The sequence below is a fragment of the Tamandua tetradactyla genome, chromosome 5, assembly GCF_023851605.1.
Source record: "Tamandua tetradactyla isolate mTamTet1 chromosome 5, mTamTet1.pri, whole genome shotgun sequence".
In the NCBI taxonomy this organism is placed as follows: Eukaryota; Metazoa; Chordata; class Mammalia; order Pilosa; family Myrmecophagidae; genus Tamandua; species Tamandua tetradactyla.
The window spans coordinates 62,926,412-62,949,162 of NC_135331.1; the positions used below are offsets into that span (position 1 = coordinate 62,926,412).

At 36.8% G+C, this 22,751-nt stretch overlaps 1 non-coding gene across 1 annotated transcript; it reads left to right on the forward strand.

Moving 5' to 3' along the window:
- Positions 1-8,803: 8,803 nt before the first annotated feature.
- On the forward strand, positions 8,804-8,917 carry LOC143685239 (U5 spliceosomal RNA). Its single transcript, XR_013176488.1, has one exon. It is a non-coding gene; the product is annotated as a U5 spliceosomal RNA (small nuclear RNA).
- The last annotated feature ends 13,834 nt before the right edge of the window (positions 8,918-22,751 follow it).

A 22,751-nucleotide genomic window follows, 5' to 3' on the forward strand; every position in this document is an offset into this window, starting at 1 on the left:
GATCATTGTTATATCTTTGGGTACATGATAATGCCCCCCCCCCAATTTTTTCTGATTTAGTTTATTTGCAACTTCTCTCTTTTTGTCTTGGTTAAAAAAATTGTTCAAGGGTTTAAATGATTTTATTGATCTTCTCAAAGAACCAACTTTTGATTTTATTGAAACTTTCTACTGTTTTATATTGTAGTTTCTTTTCTTCTGTTTGCTTTGGGATTAGTTTGTGGTTTTTTTTCTATAGTTTCTCCAGTTTTTCTATTAAGCCATTGGTTTTAGTTCTTTCCTCCTTTTTAATGTAGGTGTTTAGGACTATAAATTTCCCTCTCAGCAGTGCCTTTGCTGCATCCCATAAACATGGCTATAGTGGACTCAGTTTCATTCATCTCAAGATGTACTGATTTCTCTTGCAATTTTTCTTTGTCCCACTGATCATTTAAAAGTGCCCTGTTTGAATCCCGGAGAAGATGGCGGCTTAGTAAGATGCGCGGGTCTTAGTTCCTCCTCCAGAAAAGCAACTAAAGAAACAGAAACAATACGAAACAGCTCCCGGAGTCACGACAGAGACCAAAAAGACAGCGAACCCCATTCTGGAACAGCTGAATGGGCAGGGAGAATCTGCTGCGGTGAGATACCCGAGGGGCGCGCGTTTTCCCGGCCGGGGCGGCTGGCAACTGGGGTCCCCTCCACGCACGTGGCTCCCCGGTCTGACTGGGAACGTTGGATAGCGGGGCCCTCCCGTCACGCTTGGCGTTTTGGGCCAGCTGGGCAATTAGGACCGGCACTTTCCCAAGCCGCGGCGGCCAACGACCCCTGCCTCCATGCGCGGTTTCCAGGACCAACTGCCGTGCAGACAGACGAGCGCCACGAGCGCCACCTACTGGGCAGGAAAAGAAAAACAGAGCCCAGAGATTTCACAGAAAAAGCTTTCAACCAGCTGGGTCCCACACGCAGGGAAATCTGATCAAATGCCCAGACACCAGCAGAAAATAATGGATGACGCTCGGAAAATTGAAGATATGGCCCAGTCAAAGGAACAAACCAATAGTTCAAATGAGATACAGGAGCTGAGACAACTAATGCTGAATATACGAACAGAAATGGAAAACCTCTTCAAAAACGAAATCAATAAATTGAGGGAGGACATGAAGAAGACATGGGCTGAACAAAAAGAAGAAATAGAAAATCTGAAAAAACAAATCACAGAACTTATGGGAGTGAAGGACAAAGAAGAAAAAATGGAAAAAAACAATGGATACCTACAATGGTAGATCTAAAGAGACAGAAGCTACAATTAGTGAACTGGAGGATGGAACATCTGAATTCCAAAAAGAAACAGAAACTATAGGGAAAAGAATGGAAAAACTTGAGCAGGGGATCAGAGAACTGAATGACAATATGAAGCGCACAAATATACGTGTTGTGGGTGTCCCAGAAGGAGAAGAGAAGGGAAAAGGAGGAGAAAAACTAATGGAAGAAATTATCACTGAAAATTTCCCAACTCTTATGAAAGACCTAAATTTGCAGATCCAAGAAGTCCAGCGCACCCCAAAGAGAATAGACCCAAATAGGCGTTCTCCAAGACACTTACTAGTTAGAATGTCAGAGGTCAAAGAGAAAGAGAGGATCTTGAAAGCAGCAAGAGAAAAACAATCTGTCACATACAAGGGAAACCCAATAAGACTATGTGTAGATTTCTCAGCAGAAACCATGGAAGCTAGAAGACAGTGGGATGATATATTTAAATTATTAAAAGAGAAAAACTGCCAACCAAGACTCCTATATCCAGCAAAATTGTCCTTCAAAAATGAAGGAGAAATTAAAACATTTATAGACAAAAAGTCACTGAGAGAATTTGTGACCAAGAGACCAGCTCTGCAAGAAATACTAAAAGGAGCACTAGAGTCAGATACAAAAAGACAGAAGAGAGAGGTATGGAGTAAAGTGTAGAAAGAAGGAAAATCAGATATGATATATATAATACAAAAGCCAAAATGGTAGAGGAAAATATTATCCAAACAGTAATAATACTAAAAGTTAATGGACTGAATTTCCCAATCAAAAGACATAGAATGGCAGAATGGATTACGACCCAGCAATACCACTGCTAGGTATCTACTCAAGGGACTTAAGGGCAAAGACACAGACGGACATTTGCACACCAGTGTTTATAGCAGCATTATCTACAATTGCAAAGAGATGGAAACAGCCAAAATGTTCATCAACAGACGAGTGGCTAAACAAACTGTGGCGTATACCTACGATGGAATATTATGCAGCTTTAAGACAGACTAAACTTATGAAGCATGTAATAACATGGATGGACCTAGAGAACATTATGCTGAGTGAGTCTAGCCAAAACTAAAGGACAAATACTGTAAGGTCCCACTGATGTGAACCGACATTCGAGAATCAGCTTGGAATATATCATTGGTAACAGAGACCAGCAGGAGTTAGAAACAGGGTAAGATAATGGGTAATTGGAGCTGAAGGGATACAGACTGTGCAACAGGACTAGATACAAAAACTCAAAAATGGACAGCACAATAATACCTAAGTGTAATGTAACTAGGTTGGAACACTGAATGAAGCTGCACCTGAAATATGGTTTTTTGTTTGTTTGTTTGTGTGTTTGTATCTTTTGTTTTTGTTTTTTTTCTTTTTCCTTTTTATATATTTATATATATTATTAGTATTATTATTTTAATTCTCTTCTCCATATTAACATTCTATATCTTTTTCTGCTGTTTTGCTAGTTCTTTTCCTAAATCAATGCAAATGTACTAAGAAATGATGATCATACATCTATGTGATGATACTAAGAATTACTGAGTGCATTTGTAGAATGGAATGATTTCTAAATGTTGTGTTAATTTCATTTCTTTTTTTTTGATTAATAAAAAAATTAAAAAAAAAAATAAAAGTGCCCTGTTTAACCTCCTTATATTTACATATTTCCCAGTTCTTTGCTATTGATTTACAGTTTTGTTCTATTATAATCCCAAAATGCACTTTGTATAATTTCAATCTGTTTAAATTTACTATGACCTGTTTTGGGCCCCAGTATATGGTCTATCTTGGAGAGTTTTTCATGAGCACTTGAGAAGAATGTATATTCAGCTCTTTTGGGATGCAGCAATCTATATATTTCTGCTATGCCAAATTCATTTATCATATTATTTCGGTTCACTACTTTCTGGTGATCCTCTGTATATTTGTCCTATCTTCTGAAGGGAGTGGTGTGTTGAAGTTTCCCTCTATTAATAGAGAAATGTTTATGGCTCCCTTAAGTTTTGCCAGTGTTTGCCTCATGTACTTTAGAGTACCTTGATTAGGTGCATAGACATTTATGATTGTTTTTTCTTCTTGGTGAATTATTCCTTTTACTAATATGTAGTGCCCTTCCTTATAGCATGGCATTTTTCCATTTTAAGTCTATTTTTTTCTGATATTAGTATACTTTCACCCAGCCCTTTTTGGCTACTGCTTATGTGGAATATCTTTTCATTTCCAACCTATTTATATCTTTGCATCTAAAAGAATCTCTTGTAAATAGCATACAGATTGATCATATTTTTTAATCCATCCTGCCAGTCTGTGTCTTTTGATTGGGAAGTTTAGTCCGTTAACATGCAAAATTGTTACTGTAAAGGCAGTTCTTACTTAACCATCGTATCCTTTGATTTTTATTTGTCAGATATATTTTTTCTCCCTTTTTATCTTTATAAGTCTTTTAATCCTTTTTCTCTCTTTTTTCCTGTGTTTCCTTTTTAGCTGCCAGAACTCCCTTTATTAGTTACTGCAGGGCCAGTTTCTTATTAATGAACTCTCCCAGCTTCTGTTTATCTTGACTATTTTAAAGTGTCCCTCATTTTTGAAGAAGAGCTTTGCTGGATAGAGTGTTCTCGAATGACATTTTTTTCTCTTTCAGTTTCTTAAATATACCATAAAACTTCTTGTCTCCATGGTGTATGGTAAGAAATCAGCACTTAGTTTTATTTGGATTCTCTTGTATGTGGTGAATCACTTTTCTCTTGTTGCTTTCAGATTTTTCTCCTACTTGAATTTATTCTGTTTGGAGTTTGTTGGGCTTCTTGGATTTGCATATTTGTAAGGGTTTGGAAATTTCAAGTTATTATTTCTTTGAAAAGACTTCGTGGCCCTTTTACCTTTTCTTCTCCTTCGATATCCATAATCCACTGTTTCTGAGCTTTGTGTTGTCAATCATTTCCCTGAGATGCTGTTCAAAATTTTCCATTTTTTTTCTCTCCCTTTATTCTTTTATCTGTTCAGATTTGATTGTTCTGTCCTCTAGATCACTGATTCTTTCTCCGGCCTTTTCAAATCTGCTATTGTGGATTTCCAATATATTTTAAATTTCATCTACACGACGTTTTATTTACATTATGTGTGTGATTTTTCTGTGTATTCTTTCAAATTCTTCCTTATGTTCTCCTACTACCTTCTTAACATCCTTTACCTTTTTATACACATTATTCCTTCATTTCTTTTAATTGATTCAGGAGGTCTGTTTGAAAATCTTTGATTAATTGTTCAGATTCTGTGTCTCCTCTGATTTTTCAATTTGTTCTTTTGACTGAGACCCTTCTTTTTGGGTTTTCCTGTGCCTGTGATTTTTTGCTGATATCTGATTATCTGTTTATCTTGAATCCATTATAAAGGGCAGTTTTTCTCTTCTCTAGGATTTATTTGTTGCCTGGATTTGTATAAGGACACTGTTCCGATAGTGGCATAATCAGTATCTTTCAGTCAAAACATCTCTGGGTACCCCCGCATGGTGTGGAGACCAGCTCCAGTATACTTGGCATGGGGTCTGAAAAGGCTGTGAAAAGCCCTGCTGTCTCACCTGCCCTTTCCAGCCTACCCAGCATATGACACTCTCTGGTTGCTTAATCATCTTTAGAAGATGTTTTCCTCCTGGAATCCCCAGTGCTGGTCAGGCAGGCCTGAAACCGAAGATTTCTTGTGTCTTCACTTCATTGGTCAGAATATGGCTCAGCTTTGGGCTGCGTCCCCCTCTGTACTTGCAGTGGAGGACTGCGCTAGCTGCCCCAGTCTGAAGTCACCCCCCCCCCCCCATGTAAGGACTGGGCTGCCCACTGCATTTCTCTGAAGGGTGAGGGATAGACACCAGGACCCATGGCTGGAATTATAGTCAATGGCCATGTTTTCTCTGACTCTTCATCCCTTACTGACCTTGTGTCTTGTAATATCCTCTCTGTCTCCTGGGTCCCCAAAGAGTTGACTCAAACTGTTTCTGCATGGCTACTTTTGCTTTACGGGAAGATTCTTTGGTTTTTTTCCCTAATCCTCTATTTTGGAAGCTCTTTCTTGCTGCCCCTTTATGTTCTGCCTTCCCCCAAAGGCATGATTCCTGCTGCTGGTCCCTGTGAGTGTGGGTCTTTGTGTCTGGACCAAAGGAGAAAAAATCATACAATTTTTTAATTAATTGTAGAAAAAGGATTTAACGGTAAAATTTGGCAATGATTAAAAAATATAATCATAGAAAACTAGGAATTGAAACTAATTTCTTAGCTTGGTCAAGGTTATATTTAAAAATATATATGTATGTGTATACATACAATACAGAAATTTTAGAAGTATTCTTTTTAAGGTCTGCTACATGTGAAGGATATGCATAATCATTACTACTATTTTATATAAAACTTAGAGTCCTGTACAAATTTTATGAGAATGAAAATAAATAAGTGTTGTGAAGATTGGAAGATGTGTTAGGCAGGATTCTAAGTGGCCCCCTGTGATCTCTGTCCTGAGGTATTGAATCTGATATAACCCCCTCAGTTTGAGAGGAGCCAGCATCTATGACTAGCGTCTAACCATTAGTGTATGCAAAGTCGATGGTGTGTCTCTTCCATGACTAGATTATGGCATGCCCATACATAAATATACTGCTGCTGGCCTTGAAGAAGCATCCCACAATGTTGTGGAGAGGGCCTTATACCAGGGGTATGAATTGGGGGATGGTCTTTAGGAGTTAAGGCTCTCAGTCATAAAACTGCAAGTAATTGAATATCACTAACAACCAATGTGCTTGGAAGAGGACACCCAGGCTGAGGAGGTTGCAAACATAGCTGACACCTTGATGGTAGCTTGTGAGAGTAGAGTAGAGGACCCAGTTAAACTGGGCTTATCCTCGTGACCCATAGAAACTGTGCGATAATAAATGAGTATTGTTTTAAGCTCTAAGTCTGTGGTAATACTTTATTCAGCAACATATAAGTAATACAGAGATGAAGACATCAAATTTCCATTTGCAGATTCTATAACCTTCTACTTGGCAAAAACATCAGAATTCATCCATGATTTATTTATTCAGTAAAATCCTTTTGAACCATTTCTATGTGTCGGTACTGCCAAAATCGCAAAAACCACTATAAATAAATCAAATCCTGTGTTTTAATACTATCTTTAATACTGGGATGTGGAAAGATCTAGAGTGTAGGGGTGGAAGATGAATTATGTTGAATGTGGTGATCAAGATAAAACTTATGAAAAAGTACAGATGTGAGCAATGGCTTGAAGGAGACGATTCAAGTAGACTTGCAGCTATCTTGGAGAAGACCATTCCAGCTAAATTAGCAACCAGGATGAGGAACTTAAGATGGGAATGTGCCTTCTAGAAGAGCAGTCCAAAGGCCAGTATGACTATAATGGAATCAGAAAAAGGAAGAATATTCGGGACAAGTTAAGGAGGTAAGAAAGAGTCAGATTAGTAGAGTCTTATAGATCACTGTGAGATTTTGACTATGTGTGAAATGAAAGAAAAGAGGAGTTGCAAGCTCCAATGCAGGAGTGGTGAGCTGAGAATAGACTGGCTGAGGGCAAGATTAGCATCATGGAGATCAGTTAAGCAGCTGCTGGAGGCATTAATGTGAAAAGTCGTAGTGGTTCAGATCAGTAGTATTTGAGGTGATGAAATGTTTTAGGTTCTAGGTATATTTTTAATGTAATGCCAGAAAGATTTCTGGATGGGTTGGGGTTGGAATATGAGAGAAATTAAGGAAGCAAAGACATTTTAAAGATTTTTTTTTTTGCTTGAACAACTGGAAAAATAGAATTAACAATAACTGACACCCACTTACACTGGAGAGCAAAATGAGCTCAAAGTTCAAATGTGAACCTGTTATATTCAGATGTCCATTTGACCCCTGAAGATGCCAAGTAGACTATTGGGCATCCATGCCTGGGATTCAGGATTGTGGTCTTGCCTAGAGATACAAATTTAGTGTTGTGAGTGTGTAAAATGTATTTAAGCCAATTGAATGGATGAGGTCACCAAGGCATGGAGAAAAGTTCAAGGTATATACAGAATAAAAAAATGCAAGGATTGAGCCTTTAGATTTTTGAATAAAGGTTTTGGAGAAGAGAAGGAAAAGCGAAGGAGACTGAAAAGGAACAGCCCATAATGAGAAGAAAATCAAACAGTTAGGGTGTCATAGAATCAAGTTTAATTGTGTCTATCAATAAATAAAGGGTAATTTGCTCTGTCAAATGTTATAAAAATTTAAATAAATTGATTACAGAGACTAGACCACAGGAATTCATAATATAGAGGGGATTAGCAACCTTGACATCAACAGTTTTGGTGTGGTAGTGTGGGTAAAACTTGATTGGAGTGGTTTGGAGAGAGTTTATAAAAGAAATTGGTGAGAGTTAGTATAGACAACTCTTTTTGTAGTTTCAAAGAAACTTTTTGCAAAATGAATAAGTCGGGCGGGCCGCGGTGGCTCAGCGGGCAAAGTGCTTGCCTGCTATGCCGGAGGACCTCGGTTCGATTCCCGGCCCCAGCCCATGTAACAAAAACGGAGAAACAGAATACAATAAAACAAGAAAAATGTTTAAAAATGTTTCCCTTTCTTCCTTCCTTCTATCCTTCCTTCCTTCTCTCTGTCTTTCCTTTAAAAAAAAAAAAAAAAAAAAAAAAAAAAAATGAATAAGTCAAAATTTTTGGTAGCTGGTGGGACTATGAATTGAAGACTTGTTTGTCTATTAGTTTTTGTTTAGAAGGATGAAATAATAGCATATTATTTGCTGATGAGAGTGATCCAGGGTAAAGTGAAAAATTGGTGCTGATGGGAAAAGGTTGAAATTAGATGCAATGTCTTAAAATAAGTTGAGGAAAAAACTTAGTTTGTAAAGAGAGAGAGATGCTTTTATTTGGGAATTCATCTGTTAAAGAGAGATTGTGTGGATCCAGATGCTCATAGGCAAATAAATTTATTGATGTGAGTTTGTGATAGTTCTCTTCTGATTGTTCAAATTTTCTTATAAACTGGGCTGCAATATCATGACCTGAAAGGAAGCATATGTATAAGGTACTGATTGTTTCAGGGAAGAAGCTATGTTAATTAATTATACTCTAGTATAATGGAAACATTAATGGAGTAGAGCAGGGATGGGCAGACTTTCTGTAAAGGAACAAAAAGCAAATATTTTTCAGTTGCAGGTCACATGGTCTCTATTGCAACTATTCTACTTTGCTGTAAAAGAATGAGTGTGATTGTACTCTAATAAAACTTTAGTTTTGAATATTGACATCTAATTTCATGTCATAAAATAGTATTCTATTATGTACAGTTATCAAAACTCTGAAATATGCCCATTAAAGGAATAACTTTCATTATATATAAATTGTGCTCCCAAAAGCTGATTTTTAATAAAATCATGAAGCTATAAAGTTTCAAGGAACTATTTTTCCTAAACATACACATCTTCTCTGTAGAAAATTATATAAATGTGCTAAATAACATAAAAGGATAACTGAAATATACTATGGTTTCTCATCAGATCGTATAAATATTTCATGTTTCACTAAAGATTTCCATGGAGAGAAACAAGCATGAGTTCTTAACCAATTTTTTGAAGCTCTGCTTTTAGAGCTTATTAAAGTGTGTTATAATAAAAGATTTTCAAAGTGAAAAAAAGATCACTGAAATAAATAGAGACATAATCAATGTTCTTGAAAGGAAAGACATAATAATGTAAATAAGTTCAATTATCTCCAAATTAGTCTATAAATTCAATGTAATACCCATCAGAATTCAATTTAATGTGGTGTTTTTCAGAAATTTGACAATTTTATTCTGAAATATATATATAGAAAAATAGCATAAAAATAGTTCAGACAAGTTTCAAAAAAAGAATAAGGAGAAGTGATTTGGCTTAGCATATTATTAGACATTGCTTAAAAGCCACAGCGGAAAAATTTCAGTAATGGATGGTGATGCTGGTAGAATAGTATTATGAATGCAATTAAAACTACTGGATTTTATATTTGAAAGTAGTTAAAATGGGAAATTTTAGGTTGCATATACATTAACAGAAATTTTTTTAGGGAAACAGAGCTATACAGCACAAACACTGAACCTTAATGTAAACTATGGACTGCAGTTAATAGTATAATTATAATAATATTGTTTCATCAGTTGCAAGAAAATTTCTACACTAGTGCAGTGTTAATAATGGGGAATATTATGTAAGGGGAATGGGGTATATGGGAATGCTATGCTTTCTACCTGATTTTTCTGTAAGTCTACAACTTCTCTAATAATAAAAGTAATGTAGGGAGAACAAAAAGAGTTTAGAACAAAGTATATTTATAAGAAACTTGGTAAATTATGGAAGCAGCACAGATCCAGGAGCAAAGAATGGATTCTTAAGTACATGATTTTGGTAAACGGGTTTAATATAAGGAGGGAGAAAAATCCGAGTAGAGCCAAAAGCCATGTAGAAATGCAGACCTACCTGATGATAAACTTAAATATGAAAGATAAAACAATAAATTTAATAGACAAAAATGGAGGAAGTATTTTCAAAAATTTGGTGGCAAGGGAGAATTTTCTAAAAAATTTCAAAGGCACCAAACAGAAAGCAAAGCATAATGGATCTGAATATATTAATATTTTTAAACTACTTCTCTTTAGTGAAATACAACATAGAGAAAGTTAATATATGGCTGAGAAAATGAGAGATAAGGCCCAAACCAGGAGGCAGATATTCAGCACATATAAAGAACTCCTACAAATCAAGAAGAATATACAGCAATCCTAGTAGAAAAATTATTTATAAACAGGTAATTTCCAAAGGAGAACCCACAAATCTATCAAGCCTATGAAGAAAGTTTTAAGATAATCAATGTTTGGAAAAGTGCAAATTAAAGCAATGATAATATGGCACTTCATGCCTAATTTACTAGAAAAGAAGGAAGAAACCGGTTAATGGTAAATGTAGGTAGGGGAGACTATAGATGGGGGAAGACGTGTGAGAAAGCAAACTGGCACTATGTGGTCAAATTAAATATATTCTTACATTTTAAACCAGCAACTCTTCAGGCTGCTAGAGGCAATTGTCTCAAACCTTAGGAGATTGAAAGAGAAGTATTGTAGATGCATTCCATGCTAAGATTTTTAAAAAGGTGCTAAAATGGACCTTAGCAAAATGAGTAGGGCAAACAGTAAGAAACAGAATAAGATATAAAAGGCAATGTAAATTACATGAAAATGCATGAACAAAAACAATTCTCATTTTGCAAGAAGATACACAAAAAAAGTTACATGTTATATACATGTAAATGGATTTTGGTTTGGAGAAGGGAAATGAAAGTGGAATATAGGAATAAAAGAAAACTAGCTGTATTAGCAAGGATTCTCTAGAGAAACAAATCCAACAGGAGATATCCGTAAATAAGAGATTTATAAAGGTGTCTCTCACAACTGTGAGAATGGAAGAATCCGAAGTACACAGGGTAGGCTGTGTAGCTGGCAGCTCTGATGAAGGGTCTGGATGAAATTCACAGGAGAGGCTTGCTGGATGAAGTACCAGTGAAAAAGTCTCTCTTTCCCCTAAAATTCTTTAGCTGATTAGATTATATCATTGCTTGGAGATATGGCTTAGCTGATTGCAGATGTAATAGCCACAGATGCAATCAACTGACTTATGATTTAAGACACCAGCTTTCCGGTTTATCAGTCAGTCAGCAAATATCCTTGCAGCAATGGTCAGGCCAATGTTTCCTGACCATACAACTGGTATGATCACTTGGCCAAGTTGACACCAGAACCTAATCATTACAGTTTATTCCTTGTCACCAAGATAATAGGCATATCACCTTGAAACATTCTTCATTTCTGAATAGAACACAATAACAGACATATGTTTCACCTACAATACTCCTGCATACAACTGGAAATGCATTGCCTTTCTCCAGAACAGGGTGCAAGTCCCTGGGTAACATTCAGTGTTAAACTTCATATTCTATGATTTAAATGCTATAACAGGAACAATAGACATATGTCATAGGATAAGAGGAAAGCACGATATTTGTTATGTACAGATGCAAACATACCATAACTAAACAGGGAGAAAATATTCATACAATCACAGTCCTTATTTCTGTAACTGGTCATGTGGTCATAGTTCATATTTATCACTTCCTTCTTCTACTACCCAATCCATGCTCCCTTTACCCTCAGCAACCACTTCAGCTGACTGTGGTTCTTTGCCAGGTGGAGGTAACACACTTTCATTCACACTGGGTAACACACTGGGTCATCGGTAGTCCTGCCTCATTTGGGTTGTTGCAGTTTTCCATTGACTTTAATCACAGGGCATGGTAGTACTAAAAAACACATTAGGGTACCTTCTGTATTACAGGAAAACTCTTCTTTACCTCCATTGTATAGTTGCAGTCCTATTTCCCACTGATAGGATCACCTGAGACAGAACAGTAAACCCCTTTCATGCCTGATGATTCAGTGGCATGAGAAGCCCAAAGTTGTCAAGTAGCAATTTTAACTTCCAGTTCAATGGAATCCTTGTTATGTCTCCTGGTTGGAGCACTGCTCCTTTTGGAACTAAGATCTGTAGACCAAGAGAACTTAAGGTTTCAAGGAGAGGAAGCAAATTTTTTCCTAGTGGATCACTAAGGATAATAGTGAGTCATGCCACTCTCATTTCCACCCCTTGATTCCTGTACCCATGAATCATGGCTATGGGAGAAACAGCACTGTAGAGTGGCCACTGTTTAAGAGCATACACAGCCTTCTGGAGAACATTGCCCCAGCCCTGAAAGTATTGCCACTTAGTTGGCACTGTGATTGGGTCCTCAAAATGGCATTCCACCTTTCTATCAACACAGCTGCCTCTGGATAGATAGGGAACATGGTAAAATCAGAAAATTCCCTGAGTATGTACCCATTCTTGCACTTCATTTGCCACCATGTAGCAGGCCAATACCTTGAGGAATGGAGCCATATCAGGAACTAAGTGTGAGTCTCTGCTGCTGGCAGATTGGGCACTCAACAGTGGCAATTGTTGGGGTCTTGGCGAATGGAAGTTCATGTTGCTGAGCCCATGCATAACCTCCATCTCTACCACCATGCCCATTTTGTTCTTGAGTCCATTAGGCAATGGCAGGAGTGGCTGAGCAAAGAGGATGTCTTGTATCCATACAGGTCATTTCAACTACTTATTAAAATCTTCCTCTGCTGAAGTCACCCTCTGGTAAACATTCACATTGGACAAAAATACCTTCATATTCTTTGCCCGCTGAGAGAGGTCTAGGCACATACCTCTTTCCCAGGTCTCTTTTTCCACTAATTTTCCAATCATGCCACTTCCATGTCTCTGACCATCCAGTGAAGCCATTAGCAACAGCCAAAGAGTCAGTATACAAACATACCTCAATCCAGTTACCTTCCAAGCAAAATGAACAACCAGGTGCACTGCTCAAAATTCCACCCACTGGATTTCCTCTTACCACTGTCCTTTAAAGACACCTCAGAAAGTGGTTGTAGTGCTGCAGCTGTCCACTCCTGGTTGGTCCTTGCATATTGTGCAGAACCATCTGTAAACCAGGCTCAAGTTTTCTCTTCTTCAGTCAACTGACTATGAGGAACTCTCCAAGGGGCCATAACTCTAGTCTGGGAAAGAGAAGGTAATATGTCAGGAGTGGGGGCCGTGGACATTTGGGCAAGTTCCTCATGCAACTTACCTATGCATTCAGGACCTGTTCAAGCCCTATCTCTAATATACCATTTCCACTTTATGATGGAGTGCTGCTGTGCTTGCCCAACTTTGTGGCATATTGGGTCAGACAATACAAGGCTCATGATAGGCAACTCAGGTCTTATGGTAACTTGGTGGTACGGTTAAGTATTCAGTCTCCACTAAGGCCTTGTAGCAGGCTAAAAGCTGTTTTTCAAAACAAGAGTAGTTATCTGCAGCAGATGGTAAGGCTTAGATCCAAAATCCTAAAGGTCTGCATTGTGATTCTCCTTTAGGGGTCTGCCAAAAGCTCCAGACAGCATCTCTATTTGCCACTGACACTTTCAGCACCATTGGATCTGCTGGATCATATGGTCCAAGTGGCAGAGCAGCTTGCTCAGAAGCCTGGACCTGTTACACAGCCTCCTCTTTTTCTGGTCTCCACTCAAAACTAGCAGCTTTTATGGTCTCTTTGTAAATGGGCCAGAGTGGCATACCCAAATGAGGAATACATTGTCTCCAAAATCCAAAGAGACCACATAGGTATTGAGCCTCTTGTTTGGTCATAGGAGGGGCCAGATGCAATAGCTTATCCTTCACATTAGTAGGGAAATCTTGATATGTCCCACACCACTGGACAGCTAGACATTTCACTGAAGTGGAAGGCCTGTTGTAATCTGCTATTCTCACAATGAGGATCTATGTCAGATTTTCAGAGTTCTCAAGTCTTCAACCACAGGAAATAAGATTTTCTCTCAGAGTAAATATGAGAACTTTTTTCATATAGCACTTAAGTTGTAAATGTGAAGCCTTCTGCTCACCCCTTTCCCTCATCATGGTATCCAGCACATAAAACATCAACTAGACAACATCACAACATCTCTTAATTCCACGAAACTCCATAAAGGTTTCAAAAACACTCTCACCCAGAGCCTTGCCTTGTGTAAATGTATAATTAGCATAATAATGGTGATATTTTTAGTATCTCCTTTGCCAATTCACCCCATGGACTGTCAATGCCATCTTGATTATTGGAAATAAAGTCATTAGTGCCTCGGAGTCTAATCAGAGTAGAAAACCAATTGTAAAAACCCATTTTTAAGATTCTGCTTCTCAAGAACCAGTCCCAGTACCAAGTTGCATAAGGCAGGGTTCTCTGGACAAACAGAAGCAATGGGAGATACCTGTGAATATGAGATTTATAAATGTGTCTCATGCAACTATGGGAATGGAAGGATCCAAAATCTGCATGGCAGGCTGTGAAGCTGGCAGCTCCAATGAAAGGTGTGGATGAACTTCATGGGAGAGGCTCAAAGGAGAAGCACTGAAATAGTTTCTTTTCATCCTTAACAGTATTCAACTGATTAAATCATCTCATTGATGGGAGACATGACTTAGTTGATCACAGATATAATCAGCCACAGATACAATCAACTGACTGATGATTTAATACACCAGCCTTCTGTTTGTTAGCCAGCCACCATATACACTTGCAGCCTTGGTCAGGACAGTGCTTGCCTGACCAGAAAACTGGGCATCATAACTTGGCCAACTTGATACCAGAAACTAACCATTGCACTAGAAAATGACAAATAAGAGAGAGACTTTCATGGAACAGTGATGATAATGTATAGTTAACTAAATCCTCTCTCTAATTAAAAAAAAAAGCTCTAATTAATTAAATGTCAAAACTGGCTTTGTTGGGGCCTTGGAGGAATATTATACCTTCAGGTACTGGATTAAAAGGTGTTAGATTTGAAATTTGCATTTGAAATCTCTTCTGGTAACCGAGACCTGGAATAAGGTACTTTAAGTACAGAGGAGTCATAGACCTTTATTTCTGATAGTCATGGACTGTTGATTTTTTTTTTTTTTTGTATACAGTATGGTGGGGGTCACATTTCATTATTTTTCCATATGAATATTCCATTATTGCAGCTCTATTTGTTGACTTTTTGCTGTTTTGCTTGTTTGTTTTATGGGAAGTGCATGGACTGAGAATCAAATCGAGGTCTCCCACATGGCAGGTGAGAATTCTACCACTGAACAACCTTGCACCCCCTGTTGATTTTTATGATTTCATTTGAAAGACCATCCAGGATTATTAAACCACTAAATAATTTAGCTTATATCTATTTAGGTCAATATTAGTATAATAAGAAAGCTAAATCCTAAGAGAAATGAAGCCAGCTACTACAATTTCTAAAAGGAGTTGAACATTGAGGAAATACTTGTGATGAAGTGGTTAGGTCTTTAGTGATTATTTTATAATAGCATTTTGACCATGTATTTGATGACCCCACTAAGGTTGTCATTATATTCAAAGATACCATATTGGAAGGTGTAAGATGTGCCCTCAAAATTATGAAGAAAAAAGGAGGGCTCCTACTTTCACTAGCAAGAATTTGCCTATAGTGAATCTTGAAATTTAGTTGTTTTGTTTTGTTTTGTTTTTGGCATGGGCAGCTCTGGGAAACAAATGTAATTTAGTTTTGATTTAGAATGAATCAATATTAGATGGAAAACCATATTGCTGTAGGAATGAAATACTTTTGTACAGCAAAAATTCCCTTTCCAAGTACTGACTATCAAAAATCTGCTTATATATGTGCTCACTACCATTGAGGAAATAGAGTATAGCTATTTCAGCAATATATAATTATAAAAGTAATTAGAGATCTTACCTTTATTTAAAAAGTCACTGAAACTACTCCAGGAAGTAAATCAGGTAGTTCTTAAGAACCTCAATATGTAGTTCCTACTTGTCAAGGAAATATGCTCAGATTTTTTTAGCTACCTGAAAGGAGTAAGAAAATGATTGCATCCATTCAGATCCTTCAAGAAGAAGATGCTAAGATAGTGTAAGATAGTAGGTTCTAGGGATTTATTAGGGAAAATAGTAATAAAATGTATAGAATAGGTAAATCTCTTAGATTGTTATGCGAGTACAGCACCTGTTGTAAATGGAAGGAAGAATTGGTTAGTAAAATCCTTAGGTACAACTTTAAGAAAGTCTTGATCAGGCAAATGGGAAGCAGCTCTGGCTCAAAGATGGCCCATAGATAAGTCCTGGGCTGGGAAGAAAGGCCAGACTATAGTACCCCAACCACATTTATACTATATATATGTATATAGTATATCTCTCAATTTCATCTTTCATACAAAAATGAATTCCATTTGCAGAAAAGTAAATAAATAAAAATTTTCTCAATAAAACCAAAAATAATCTCTATTTCTGTGTAAAAGTGAATTGCACTAGGAAATAGCTAGTTTGGTTTGCATAAAAAAAATTGAAATCTCAAGCAATCTTTCACATAGTAACCCACAAATGATATTGCATATTTGCTCAATTTTGAGTTTTTACTTTTATGGAGTGATAAAATCTCTGACTTGATTGAGTTTTGACTTCATAGCAATCAGTAACAAAACTCCTATAATTTGTTTCATCAGATAATCATGGCCTTATTTTTAGAATCAATAGAATTCTTGAAGGTTTTTTTGAGTTATAATATATATTATGTACTTTTTCTTCAGGTAAATGAAACTATCTTTAGTTCAGAATGAAGTAGGATGATGTATTGGTAAAAATGAACTTGATTTGATTTTTTATTCAAACATAGAAAATCAATTTCTCTAGCACTGAGAAATTTGTATAGCTGCATGCCTCTAATATATAGTTGTAGTGCCATTTTAACCTAAGGAAAATGTAATTTTTCAACAGCTTCCATTATGTTGACTGGAGGGCTTTGAAATAAAGATTTGCCTTACTTGTTAGATCAACAATATCTGCCAAGTCAATACTGAGCTCTTCCTTTTCAAATATTTCCAATAGAGACTTTCCTCTACTCATTATAACAATGAAACTTCCACCAATTGGAGCAAACACTTCAGTTCTACCCCTGAAAATATCTGTTATTCTGTGTGTATAAAACTTTATGTAATCAACCTGCCACCATGTAGCCAGCTGGTCACTTCAGGGAATGGTACCATATCAGAGGCTAGTGTGCTCTCTGCTGCTGGCAAATTGGGCACTCAGCAGTGGCTACAGCCTGGTCAGTCATGCTGAGAGGAAGTCCATGTTGTTGAGCCCATGCATGACCTCCATCCCTACCACCATGGCCACTTTGTTCATGAGCCCGTGGGGCAATGATAGGAGTTGCTAGGGAAAGAGGCTGACTGGTATGCACAGAATGGGTCATGTTATCCACTTGATTATTAAAATCTTCCTCTGCTGAAGTTACCCTCTGGTGTGCATTCACATGGGACACAAATATCTTCACGTTTTTAGCCCACTCAGAAAGGTCTATCCACATACTTCTTCCCCAGACCTCTTTGTCACCAATTTCCCAATTATGGTCTTTCCAAGTCCCTGACCATCCAGCCAGGCCATTAGCAACAGCCCATGAGTCAGTATACAAACGCACCTCTGGCCAGTTCTTCTTCCAAGCAAAATGAACGACCAGGTACAGTGCTCAAGGTTCTGCTCACTGGGAGGATTTCCCCTCACCACTGTCCTTCAAGGACACCCCAGAAAGGGGTTGTAATGCTGCAGCTGTCCACTTTCGGGTGGTACCTGCATATCGTGCTGAACCATCTGTAAACCAGGCCCGAGTTTTCTCTTCCTCAGTCAATTCACTGTAAGGAACTCCCCCCCCCCAAAAAAAAGCGCTTTATGGCAGCATCTTATTTCCTGACGAAACCTATTTAAGAGTACAATTCAACACTTTTTTTCTGATGAAGTTTGTAACATACCTAGCACTTGGCAAGTAGATTTGTCTGTTTACAAGTAATAAATATAAGATTAAAACCAGGTAAACATAAAAAGGAAATGGTTTGGATTATGGAATCCACAGATGGGTTAAATAACCAAATAACAAGAAAGACAGAAATCCTACTAAGTCTCAGCCACTACAGGAGATAGGAACTCAAAATCCACAAGGCCACAAATACTTTGCATTTTCTGTGTTTTGCTTTTTTTTGTAAATAGTAATCAGTGTTATATCACTTTTCCAACTTACTCTTTGCATGTAACAGTATATCCTGCAACTGACAGTGCTACCATGACAGTGTATACTCTTCTGATCTGTTCCCCAATTCAAAAAATAAAACACACGTAACACTAAAATCAACACTTAAAACCTCAAAATGGTTGGGCATGAAAATAACAAATGAAGAAACATTTACTTAAGAAAATGTATGAAATTTAGAGAGAAAGGTGAAAGTCTGTTGTATTACTATTCCATCCCTTCTCCCTTCCAGCTCAGCTATGTGGAGACTCTACTCCAGAAGGCTTTCTTCCTGGGAGGAACAAGACTTCAGCATTTCTCTGATGTTCATGGCTAACTGCTGCTGAGGCTGAGTCTGAGATGATGCAGTTGATGGTGAGAGCTCCCTTCATCTGCTCAACCCACACTCATCGAACAGGATTTATCTTGATCACAGCATGTGGAAACACTGGGTCTCTAATTGTCCTTGACCTGACACAGATGTCAGTGGTTCCATGCAGGAGAGGTAAGCTAAAAGGACCTCAAGCTCCTGATGCTCATCTGACAAGTGAGGTGTTTCTTAGAAGATCACTATTGCCCCAAACCCAGCTCCAGATATTTTAACTGAGGGAGAAGCAGGCCTTAGAGCATAGAACTCCTAACTTCTTGTCAATGGAATTAACTTAACTTGTATCAGAAAATGGACAATTTCAAATCTAAGGTTTATCTCAAAAACAGTGGTGGGTTGGTGCAACAGTGGCTCAGCAGTAGAATTCTAGACACAATATGGACTGCAGGCCAGTTATTTTGCAGGGGAAACCCAGGGAGGTTTTAACTTCCCAAGGTTAGAACAAATATCAAACACTGACCTTAGAAATTATCCCATCCAGAGAGCCAGAATTTGATTGGATTAGTTTGTGGCACAATTTATTCCCAAGGGCATTTGTTAAATGAATAGAGAAATCAGCCAGCAATCATTGCATTTAACATATGGATGCAGTTAGGGAAAAAAAAAAAAAGAAGACATTATCCTTACCATTATCATCCCAGGACAGATGTGGGCATATGCAAAGCTAAAAAAAAAACCCTAAATAATATCAAAGCTAACACTGTGGTGTGAGAATAAATTTCATTAAATAATCCAGCAAGCCACTAAAGAAATGAACAAGAAAATATAACAACAAGTCCCATTGGGAGTGAAATCAGTGCCCAGAATTGATACATTATTTAAAAGATCCAGGTTCCAAGGGAAAAAATGTATGAGGCAAGTAAAGAAATAGGAAAGCATGACCCAACATGAGAACAAAATCAGACAGCAAAAATTGTCTCTGAGAGTACCCAGAGGTCAGATTAACAGAAATATTCTTCAAAATAGTTCCTATAAATATGTTCACAAAATTAAAATTAAAAACACAATAACTGAAAAAAAAATTACTAAAGAGACTCAACCACAGATTTGAACTGACAGAAGAAAGGATTAGTAGACTTGAAGATAGATTATTAAAGCCTAATGCAAGCAAAAGAACACAGAGAGAAAATGATAAGCCTTAGAAAAATGTGGAACACAAAAAACACATCAGTATACATGTGATGATAATACCAGGAGATGATAAAGGGAAAGGAGTAGAAAAGATATTTGTGGAAATAATGGCCAAAAAGTTTCCCAAATTTATTTACAGTCTATAGCCTACACATCCAAGAACAATGAACTTCAAGTAGGATAAACAAAGAGATTCACAAACAGACATATCATAGTGAAAATACTGGAAATCAAAGACTAGGGGAAAATATTGAAAGTAGCAAGAGAAAAACAATTTATAAATTACAAAGAAATTATTTTAAGATTAATAGCTAACTGCTCAGAAGAAACAACAGAGGTCCAAAAGAAGGGGATAATATTCAAAGTGCTCAAAGAAAAAAAATCTGTCAACCAAGGATCCTATATTCAGCACAAATGAGATGAAATAAAGGCTTTCACAGATAAGCAAACCCAGAATTTCTTGCTAGTAGACCTTCTTTATAATAAATACTAAAGGAAGTCCTTGAGGTTTCTTGAGTCTGAGAGCAAGTGAACCCAGGCACTAATTAGATTTTGCAAACAAAAGTACCAGTAAAGATATTATGGAATTTAAAAATATGTATTTTTTCTTTCCTTTCATAACTAATTTATAAAGCAAATGATCAAAATAATATCCAAAAATGCCATATCTTTCTTATAACACACTTAAGTGTAATATGGTATAATATGTTTTCCAATAACCTCATAAAGCAAAACTGAATTGTGCAAAGGAAATAACTAAAGATGGTGTCTTGGATTGATTGTATATAGCAGTCTGGATATACTCTTGGCTTTTGTCCACATTCTGGTGGATATCAACCCATTTTCAATAAGATCTCTACAAGATGTTACTTCACTTAAGGCATGGCCCAGCTGAATCAGTTTGGTTTTAATTCAGATTACTGGACTTATTTATAATCAGAGTGAAATTCAGAGAAAGAGAGGAGCCATAGGGAACAGCCAAAATCCAGAAGTCAACAGGACCTGAAAGATAAATAAGATATCAGTGTATGCATTTCCATGGGATGGAAAAGTCAAGGAATCCCAAATATTACCGATTAGCCAGAAGATCCTGTCTTTGGGAGGAAGCAAGCATTCTAAACCCATGAGTCAAGAAATTTCTATAGTTAAGCCAACCCATTTTATGGTATTTGTTTTAGCAATTAGGAAACTAGAGCAAGTGGTAAAGTAAAATTTGTAACAATGCATGCTTGGGTTTGTAGCACTAATGATGCAATGTATAAAAAACAGTTTTATGGAGAGGAGAAAGGATATAGAACTATATAAGAATAACATTTCTATTTACCACTGGAAGTAAGCTAGTATAAATTTGAAATGATTTGGATAAATTAGTATTCAAATGTAAACCCTATAGCAAACACCAAAGGCAATCTTAAAAATATATACTGAAAAATCATTAAACAAATTAAAATTCCAATTAGAAAATATTCACTTAATGTAAAATTAAACAAGTGGAATCAAGGAGGGAAAAAAGGACATGAGATATATAGAAAATGAAAACTAAAGTGGAAGACATAATTAAGGCAAAAATAACATTAAATTCGAAAGAATTAAACAATCCAAATAAAAGGCAAAGATTGTCAGACTGGATAAAACACATGACCCAAGTATATGTTGCCTACAGGAGATACATTGTAAATTCGAAAATACCAACACATTGTAAATACAAAGATGGAAAAGATGTATCATAAAAACAGCAACCACAGGAATGCTGGATATGCTATGCTATTATCAGACACAATAGACTCTAAAACAAAACAAAAATAATAGAGATTAAGGGGGATATTTCATGATGATAAAACAATCAATTCATCAGAAAAATATTACAATTATAAATATATATGTACCCAATTATAGAGCACCACAATACATGAAGCCAAAGCTGACAGATATGAAGGGAGAAAGACAACTCAACCACTATAGTTGGACATTCTAATACTCCATTTTCAATAATGGATAGAACACATCAAGGACCAAAAAGGAAATAGAAGATTGCAATAGCACTATAAATCAGCTAGACCTAAAGATACTTGTAGAACACTCCACTCCCAAAAAAAAAAAAAAAAAATGCACATTCTTCTTAGTGCTCACGGAACATTCTTCAAGATTTATTATATGCTGGACCATAAAAGAAGCCTCAATAAATTTTAAAGAACAGAAATAATTTGAAGTTGTCTTCTACCATGAAATTAATAAGAAATGCATTGGTTTTTAAATGCTGTTGTAAATACAGTATACCAGAAATCAAATGACTTTTAAAAAGAGAACTTTTTACATTTCATGTTACAGTTCTAAAGCCATAAAAATGTCCAAACTAAAGCATCCAGAGAAGGATACCTTAACTCAGAAAAGGTCAATGCTTTTTCACGTGGGAAGGCATGTGGCTTGGGTCTGCTGTCCTTGTTCCTGGTTCCATTGCTTCCTGTTTCTGATGACAGTGGTTTCCTCTCTAACCATCTGTGGGCCTTTACTCAGCTTATCCAGACACAACTCTTAGTCCTGGCTTGTGTAGCATCTCATGGGAAGGCACATGGAGATATTTGTGGGGCTCTATGTCTAGGCAGTTTTGCCAGCTCAGAAGCAACTGTTCTCCAAGAATCTGCATCTGAGGTTTCTCCAAAATGTTTCCCGTTTTGAAAGACTCCAGTAAACTAAGAAAGACCTACCTTGAAAGGGAAGAGTCGCATCTCCATCTAATCAAGGACCACACTCATAACTGAATGTGTCACATCTCCATGAAAGTAATCTGACAAAAAAGGCCACACTCACAATTGAGTTCAATCTCCATGGAAACAATCTAATCAAAGGCTTCCACCCTAAACAATAGGTCTGGCCCAAAAGATTGGATCTCAATTAAAACATGGCTTTCTGGGGTACATAATAGTTTCAAACTGGAATAGGAAAAAAATTAGGAAACTTAAAAATATGTGGAAATTAAGCAACACATACCAGGGAAGAAATCAAAACTGAAATTAGAAAATGTTTTGAGATAAATTGAAATGAAGGAAGCACACCAAAACTTAGGTAATACATCCAAAGTCATGTTCAGAGGGAAATTTACAGCAATAAATACTTATATTAAGAAAAATAAAATCTCAAATAAATCACTTTAAATTCCACTTTAAGACACTGGGAAAAGAAGAGAAAACTAAAGCTAGTAGAAAGAA